Source organism: Nannospalax galili, unplaced genomic scaffold (assembly GCF_000622305.1).
Source record: "Nannospalax galili isolate Female #2095 unplaced genomic scaffold, S.galili_v1.0 scaffold1287, whole genome shotgun sequence".
Classification (NCBI taxonomy): Eukaryota; Metazoa; Chordata; class Mammalia; order Rodentia; family Spalacidae; genus Nannospalax; species Nannospalax galili.
Window position 1 is genome coordinate 256,305 of NW_008357051.1, and position 9,756 is coordinate 266,060.

General features: G+C 41.7%; 1 pseudogene; it reads right to left on the reverse strand.

Annotated features, from left to right (window-relative positions):
* Positions 1-3,946: 3,946 nt before the first annotated feature.
* Positions 3,947-4,907, reverse strand: LOC103751556 (annotated as a pseudogene).
* Between the last annotated feature and the right edge of the window lie 4,849 nt (positions 4,908-9,756).

Consider the following 9,756-nt stretch of genomic DNA (forward strand, 5'->3'; position numbering starts at 1 on the left):
ATTCAAGATGGCAATGGACATGTCCAACCTGGAAGAGTTGGCTGCATAACAGACTGACATCCAACCTCCAGCCCCTTGCCTTGGCCAGCTTTTTGATAGGCAACCAGGTGCCCTGAGGATTGGTGTCCTAGTGATACTAAGAATTCAGACCTGGGTCTGAGGTCGGAGGCAAGTCTATAGAGGTGGGAGGTTTGGGAGGATGAGCTGAGGAGGGTGAGGAGCTGTAGAGATGGGGAGACCCCAGGGGGCCCAGGTGGAGAGGAAGGCAGGGGTGGAGGTGGTGACAGTACAGAGAAGGGTGGGTTGAAGGAAAAACCTTGAGGTGGACTGGGAGGTAGGATCCATTTGTAGATACTGATTTAGAGGTGTGTTCAACTCTTGAACACAGAACTTTTCCTAACTTATCTTTCCCATTTCTGGCAAGTGGCCCCAGTTCCCTCTGTTGCCTCTTTGTGAGTCAGTTTCTTTTTTAAATATTTTATTTATTTATTTATTTATTTATTTAATTGTATGAGTACATGTGTGTAAATGCACCCAAGTCCTGCAATGCTTGTGGAGGTCAGAAGAGGTCGTTGGATCCCCTGGAGCTGAAGTTACGGACAGTCGTTAGCTGCCATTTGGGTGCTGGGAACTGAACCTGAACTCTGCAAAAGCAGCCAGTGCTCTTAAGCACTAAGCCATCTCTCCAGCCCAATGAGTCAGTTTCTGAGAGTGACTAAGGTCATGTTATCCACATCCCTTGTGGATGCTGCTCCCATACTGGCCCTGTGGTAGCCAGGACCCTGTGACTATGCATTTGCTCTGTGGTCTCTGGCCTTGCTGATCCATACCACAGCCAGCCTTTTTGGAAGTGTGGGCAGCAGGCTCAGAACATTCCCAGCTCCCTCACCTTTCTAGAGCTTTGACAGCTGCCAGGACCCTTAGAGCCTGAGCTCCCTGCAAATGAAACCAGGTGGCCTGTCCCTCCAGTGCCTATGGTGGGACACATCTGTGACTTCCTGCTTGAGATCTGTAGATGTTCTTGCCCCAGGAACCCTCTGGCTCATGGTCTACTTGGAAGAAACATTAAATATCAACCTTTTCTTTCAAACCCTATAAAACTTGGTTTATGACATAGAATCTTTTTTTAAAAAATATTTTATTTATTATTTTTATTTTGTGTGTATGAGTGTATCGTCTGCATGTATGTGAGTGCACCCGTGTCGTGCAATGCTGTGGAGGTCAGAAGAAGGCTTTGAATTACCCTGGAACTGGAGTTAAAGATGGTTCATAGCCACCATGTGGGTGCTGGGAATCAAACCCGGGTCCTCTGCAAGAGCAGAGATGGCTGCTGAGCCATCTCTCCAGCCCCGACATAGAATCTTTTAATCCCACCACACCCTATAAGACTTTTGCTTAAGGAAAGGCTATGATGCATTCCTGAGCCCCATGGCATGAGGCAGTGGGGCTCTTCCCCCTCCCTTTGTGCCTATTCTTTTAAACTGTCCAACTGGAAAAGACTATGAAGTTGGATCCCAGACACTGGGCAGTACTTTTGCCTTAGGGCTAATAACCCATTAAGCTTTTGAGTAGTGTGTGCTTGCTAGATCTGACTGACCAGATCTAACATACCCTTTTGCAAAAGTAAAATCTGCCTTTCCAAGTTAGTTTCATTTCATCTGTGTGTTCTTCAAGTGATATTGGTGGGGTCCCTGGACCTCAGATTTTATTTCTATCACCATGCAGTCTCTGGGCAGTTAATACCAATGGGGATGCCCTGGGTCCCTGGGAAAGAGCTGATGGATAAGAGTTCCACCCACAATGCCCCTCTGGGGACCAGCTCCATGCTGTACCCCTCACTGGATTTTTGCTACCCTCTCTCCCTCCACATTCATCTCCCTGTTCTGATCTTGGTCCCCCTGGGCCATTTCCCAAATAATCTACCTGCTCAAGCCTTGGCTTAGGCTCTGTCTCAGGGAACTCAGTCTTTGCTGACGTAGGACAATTGGACCTGGGGATAGAAGGTGAGGAAACCAGAATGCATAGGGACTGGGGTCTAAACTGAGGCAGTGGGAAGATCCAGAGAGCTGCAGGCTAATCTGGTTTCTTCGTTTTATTTCCCAACAAGGGAGAGGGGATTTGTTTTCTTTATCACTCAGAGTCTTCTGGATGGACTTGGCAATGTTCACTCACTTCTGGAAGCTCTTGGAGTTTCCAGATGCTTCTTTTTCTCATATACGTAAACAACTTCACTTGTTCATTCCTTTCTGGGTCTCTGGGCTTGAAGGAAACATAATCTGGAGATTTTCTGTTTCTCAACAGAATTATGAAAAGGGTGGTACAATGGCATCCACAAAGGAGGCCCACAGGGATGAAGGGAGACAAAGTCTCCAATGGGGAAGAAATGAAATGAGAGAATATCAGAAGGGGGGAGGCTGGTCACTCACTTCTTTCTGGGCAACTGTAGTCTGGAAGACAAGGTTGGTACCCTAGCAGTGCAGAAACACAGGCCTGATGCACCCAGAAAGGGGAGAGGGGAGGCCAGTTGGGTACACAGAGAATGAACCAGGTTGGGGGATGTGGAGAGGGGTACTGGGCCCTACAACTTCCTGTCTCAGGCCATGTACCTTGGCAGAACCAGGAGGAAGCACAGAAAGGTCTGCCCTGGGGATGGAAGCCACAGGAGGTCCTGTCGGGGAAGACATCACAGAGCCTTCCATATCTTCTGTGAATCAGGACCTGAGACAGGTGTCCAGGAGGACAGGGGATGACATGGGCTACAGCTTCACTTTCACCACTTTGCATGGCCTCCAATCCTTAGCTGCTCTGGGACTCAGTTTTCCCATTTTCAAAATAAAAATAATATAATAATGAAGGGGCTTGGAGGTGGTTCATTTGGTAAAGCACCTGCTGTGCAAGTGTTAGGACCTGAGTTCTGATCCCTAGAACCCACCCCTGGGCAAGATGGCATGTGCCTGTAATGCCAGCACTATGTGCAAGGGTGGAGACAAGCAAATCCCAGAAACTCACTGACCAGCCAGTCTAGCTAACTCAATTAGCTTCGGGTTCAGTGGGAGACCCTATCTCAAAAAATAAAAGTGGAGGGAGATTGAGGGAAGACAACCAACGTCTACCTCTGGCCTCCATACACCTACACGGAGTACACACCACACTAACAAGTATGTAATCTACCTATATATTTTCACTGAAACAGTGTTATCACTTCAAGGGAAGGTACAGCTGGAATAAAACAAAAATTTTTGTTCATGTTTCTTCAGCTGAGTTGGTGACATGAGCCTTTTTACTGTTGCTTTTAACCGTGGTTATGACTGGTTTTAGGCAGAAGTGCTTCTACTCAGCCATAAAAAAAGTACATACTCTTGTTCTTTTGTTTTATTCAGTCATATTAATCTACGTCTCATCCTATGGCTCAGCTGTGTCACACAGATGTTCTCCATTCTTAGAGAACACTGACACAGACAGGACTGACACAGCTCGGCGTTTAGATTCATCGAGCAGAATGCAGAAGAGAAAAGCCTACAAGACAGAATACAAGATTCTTGGTAGGTTAGGCATAACAAACTTAGGTTATTTGTTCAAAGCTAATTTTGGTTTTAAGGGGAAAAGCACTAGCTTCAAGATAGATTTGGTTTTAGACTTGAGAGGCTGATAACATGAGACAAAATAGAACTTGTCACAAGATGACACTAGTGGGCATGTTTTTCTCTACTTTTCATTTTCTTTTCCCTTTTTCCCCATTTTTAGACGGGTTGGAAAATACCTCAATAATCACTGCTAGAGTAAGAGTCTATTAACATAGAGGGAAGAGAATTTTTTAAACATTGTTATTATCTTAAAAAATTAAAATTACAAAATATTGGAAGATGAAAGACAAGCAGTCTGGTATCTGCTTCAGGGTCCAGCATTATCATGGTGATGTTAGCAAAAAAGTAAAAATTCATGGATCTCAAGTCTCTTTAGTAACTGCGAGTACAACCTGTCCTTGCTCCTTTGACAGATACTTTTCCCAATATTTGTGATTTAGCTCCAAAAAGTCATCTAATTTTGCTATTTCCTTGAGGCACTAAGTTAATTTTAAAAATTCTTTGCCTTTATCTGAATTTAGATGCAATTTCATAAATGGCCTTATCTTCAGTCTGTTCTGTGGGTTCCTTAGAAAGTTTCCTCCTAGGTCATCAAACAGAATGGTGTTGCTTTGTTTTGTCTTTTGCTATAAAACTTGGAAAACTTTCCCACATAACACCATGAGGTTTTACATCTATCGTCCTTTCTGCCATAGCGCCACTGTCCAGCATGAATGTATTCTGTAATCTGCATTTGTGTTCATTCCCAGTTCTTTCATTTCAGCCTCAATATGATTACATCATATTTATTGTAGACTCTATAGCAATGTCATACTCTTCATAAACCAATGTTAGAAATTCATGAAGATGTGGTCTCATTAATTCTACCCCAGTCTCTGCATAAGACTATGATCAAATGATGGATAATCAACATCTACTACCAAAATCTTTTTCCCTTCCCTGGGAGGATGCAACATTTCCACTTTGTACTCTTTCAGTCTACAAGAAATCTTTGGTGGGTCCCCCCCCTCTATTTTCTACTCTAACTACTTCATCTTCAATGTCAAGGTTGTTGACAACATCGTTGTTGTCAGGGGAGGACCTATGACATCTTCCAAGCCGTCCTTACGAGCTCCCATCATCATGATTTTAGTATCTGCTCTCAGTTTGAGAGCTCCAAGCTTAACATCATTCAACTTTGAGTCCAAGTAGCTTTTGGCTGATGGGTAGCACTCCTGTGGGGGTCTTGAGGAACTACTTGAGGTTTAGCACAGAATCATCTTCAGAGAGTGTGGCCACTGTATCCTCCTGTCCATCATATTCTACAATGATAGGGAGAGCCATTCTTCAAGCATATGAGGTGGAAGCTTCCCTTTAGCACAAAAGACCTTGAGTAAGGTGGAATCAGCCACAGTGGACGCAGGAACCGGCCTCAGGGAAACCAAAGGAGACCTGAAGTCACTGGTGTGATCCTTTAAAATGCATCCCATCTCTGCCTCTTACACACACACACACACACACACACACACACACACACACTCAGTATACACACTCAGCTCATATCTCTATAGGATTAAATGACTGTATATATACAGCCATGTCAGATCCAGGAGTCCATCTGCAGCTCTACTTCCAGTGCTACCCAGCATGGAAAGAGACATTTACAGATATCATCAGCAAGGGCTCCAGCAGAAAACTCTTTTAAAAAAATTTTTATTGAACTTTTATATATTTCATACAACAGTTCTTGATCAAATTTAGATCCCCCCATCCATGCCCCCCTAACTCCCCCCACCAGACCTCATGTGTTCTGTCATACATGTTAAGTCCTATCCAATTAAACATTTGTACCCAGATATCCTTTGGTGCAAATTCAACCCCTAGAGTCTAGTCAGCCTATCTCCTCACCCAGTAGTAATCACTCTCTAATAGTTCTGAGACTAGGGCCAGCCCACTACTCATTTCTCTTGTGCCACTCTGGGCTCTTGTGTGATTGAGTTGTCATGGATTCTGTGCTTGATGCCACTATTGCCACCAGTTTACATGTGCAAGCTTCCAGTGTCCTGAAAGCCTCTACTTTCCTATGTTCATGAACCAGCCCCGGCTCTTACAATCTTTCTGCCCCCTCTTCCACAGTGATCCCTGAGCCATGGGTGGGTGAGGTTTAATATAGGTGTCCTATCCAGGGACACACACTTTGCAGTCTCTTATTCTCTAAAACTTAACCAGTTGTGGCTTTCTGTGTGCATCGCACTCTGTTGTATAAGGAAGCTTCACTAGTGAGAGTTGAGGGATGCATTAGTTTTCTCTCTACCTCTCATTCCACTCTGTCAATGATTGTATATATACAACCATGTCAGATCCAAGAGTCCATTTGCATCTCTACTTAACAATGCTGCGCAGCATGGAAAGAGACATTTATACATGTCACCAGCAAGGGCTCATTTCTATGAGCCTTAGGTATAGAGGCTCAACTGTAGATGTGTCACCTAGGACTGGGCATCTCTTAGATGTATATTCTCTGTGTCTGACCAGTTGTGAGATTCTCTAACAGAAAATTCTTAATGGAATACTTTTCAGGGAGGAAGAGGAAAGATAGCTTCCTCCATGAATACATGAAAGTGTACATGTACAAGAAAAGAGCAGATAAACAAACTAGACCTGGGAAAGAAACACCCATGTCAAACACAGAAACTCAGCAAACTCTTGAAACTAATACATGAGAAGGAAAAGAAATACAAATAATTCAGCAAAACAGAATTTCACTAAGCAAATTCATAAGAAATAGCAAATCCCTTTCCACAATAACCTTAAATCTAAAGGGTCTCAACTTACCACTAAAAGGATGTAGACTAATGGACTGGATTAAAAAAAAACAACAATCAACTATACGTTGTTTGTAAGAAACACACCTATCCAGCAAAGATATTAAAAAAAAAACCTTCAATATTTAAGGGTAGAAAACAAACTACCAAGCAAATGGAAAACATAAATAAGCAGGCACAGCTATCCTTATATCAGATAAAGTAAACTTCATTCCAAAACTAATTAGAAGAGATAAAAAGAACACTATATATTAACAAAGGGACCAATTCATCAAGAAGATATAACAATAGTAAACATTCGTGCACCAAATATTGGAGCTCCAATTTTATAAAACAAACACTAAAAGACATAAAAGACTGTACAGGTTTTGACACAATAATACTGGAGAACTTCAACACCCCACCTTCATATTTAGATAGATCTTCAAACTAAAACAAGAAAATTTAGACCTTAGGACTAAATTACACTATGGATCAACTTTGATTTAACTGACATATGTAGAATATTCCACCCAACAGATAGAGAATACACAGTTTTCTCAGCACATGGAAGCTTTTTCAAGATCTCGATTGATCATATCATAAGACATAAGGCAAGTCTCAATAAATAGAAAAATTTGAGATAATTCATTGTGTCTTATCAGACCACAATGGAATAAAGTAGAAATTAACAAGAGAAAACACACACACACACACACACACACACACACACACAATACTTGGAGACTGAAAAATACATTTTTGAATGAACAATGGGTTATCCAAGAAATCATACATGAAATTTAAGAATTTCTCATGACACATGATAAGGAGAACACAGCCTGTCAGAACCTCTGGAACACAGGCAAGGCAGTCCCAGAAGAAGAGTTTGCAGCAATAATCACTCACAAAAAGCTGAGAGCTGGGGGCTGGAGAGATGGCTCAGCGGTTAAGAACACTGGTTGTTCTTGCAGAAGACCCAGGTTTGAATCCTAGCACCCACATGGCAGCTAACAACTGTCCGTAACTCCAGTTACAGGAGATCCAACAGCCTCTTCTGTCCTCCTCAGGCATTGCACGACATGAGTGCACTTACCTACATGCAGGCAATAAACACATACACATAAAAATAATAAATAAAATCTTTAAAAAATACATATAGGGAAAATATCTTAAAAAAAAAGCTGAGAGCTATCAAATAACAACCTAAAGCTGTGCCTCGAGACTCTTGAAAAACAAGAAGCAGCCAATCCTAATCCCCATAGATGGAAAGAAATCATAAAGATTGGGGAAGAAATTAATGAAATAGAGACTAAAAGAACAATATATAAAATTGACCAAAGAGTTGGTTCTTTGAAAAAGTAAACAAGATAGACAAACTCTTAGCCAATCTGACAAAAAGGAAGAGGGAGAAGACACAAATTAACAAAATTAGAGATCAAGAGGGTGCATTACAACAGACTCCAGTGAAACACAGGACATTATTAGAGATTACTTTGCAAATCAGTACTCTAAAAATCTGGAAAACCTAGAAGATATAGAATTTCCAAAAGCATTCCATCTACCAAAATTAAAACCAGAAGATATAACTTTTACCCATTACAAGCAATGAGATAAAAGCTGTAATTAATCAATTTTTACCCTTAAAAATGGGCACAATTTGTGATGGGGCTAGGTGATCCTAAATAGAACAGGTAGAACTTTAAAAGTCTTATGAGAAATAACTGTGGGGTAGAAAGCCTTGGCAGATATGAAACCAAGAATTTAACAGAAAGAAAAATGAATGAATTAAGCTTCATTAAAACTAAGGACCTTCAAGAAAACTGTCAAAGAACAGGAAAAAATAACTGAGAGACTAAGAAAAAGTATCTGCAAATTGTGTGTGATAGTGAGTGTGGTCATACACACCTGTAATCCCAGCACTTGGGAGGCCAAGGCAGGAGGCTTGCCACAAGTTCAAAGCCAGCCTGGGTTACATGGTGAGTTCCACATCAGCCAGCGCTACATAGTGAGACCCTATATCAAACAACCAAAGCAAACCAAATCAAAACCTAAAAATCCAGTCAGGGGGTGGAGGGTGGCACACATTTTTGATCCTAGCACTTGGAAAGCAGATCCCTGTGAGTTCCAGGCCAGTGTCGTTTACATAGTAAGTTCCAGGTACAAGGAACTTGTCTCCAAAAACAGAAAAAAAAGCCCCCCAAACAAAAGTAAACAAAAGAACAATAACAAAAAGCCCCAATGAAAACAAAAATCAAAAGCAAAACCACCTAACAACACCTGGAAATTTTAACCTAGACCATACAAAGAACCATTAACATTTAGGAAGGAAAACCCCACTTAAACCTGGGCAAAGGACCTCAGGTTATCTTCCCTAATAGAAATGACCAGTAAGCACTGTAAACATGGTCCATGTCCTCAGCCACTAAGGAAGTGCAAACCAAGGCCACAGGAGATGCCACTTCACACCCACCAGAATGAGCACATATCACAGCACTGGCAATAACCAGTGTTGGGGAAGAATGGAACCCCGAAACACTGCTGGGCAGGTGGAGAAGGCAAACAACCCACGACTCTTCAGAAGGTCACATGAGCTACCACCTCCACTTCTAGCTGAGGCATCTGCTGTAGCTTTGAGAACCACAGGACCTTTCTCTGTACTCATGGGTGTGACCCAGGGACTTAGGTCACCAAAAATCAGCATGAGTCAATGGCTTTGAGCTCCTTGTCTCTTTGTCCAGGATTTAAAAAAAAATTTAATAACTACATGATTAGAAGAAGCATTTCATTACAGCTTTAACATATTCAGCAACACACTCCAGAGCAAGAGTACATCTCTTTCAAAAGTGGGTGTAAGTTTCTAGGTTCACAGTTGAATTAATACAGTTATACAATATTGAACTCAGTATAAGCCCTGTAAGACATAAAATTGAATGAGTTTTTAACCTTTAAAAAAACATCTCCATTTCATTTTTAAATATATTGTTCCTTGCAGAAAGACTCATTGTTTTTGCTACTAACGCCGAGATGTTGGCACATGCATCTCTAATCTGTGTGTATCAATTACTAGTCATAATCGGTTGCACTTGGATCCTTGCACCTGTATATGTCTATAAAGTCATCGGGTAGATTTCAATGATAATGTTTGTCACTTCTACTAATTAACATGATGTAAATTTACGTACTTCCTCATCAAATATAATACATTTAAAAAAATTTGTTGATTTTTTTTTTGGTGTGTATGTGTATATCACACAGAACATCCCAAACCATCTTATTCAACTAATTCCCAGATGGCACTTATACACCTACTTCCCAGATGGCACCCTCCCATAGCCTCCCTCCCCCCACTAGAGCCCTTATACTCTGATATCCCTGCTACTGTCTGC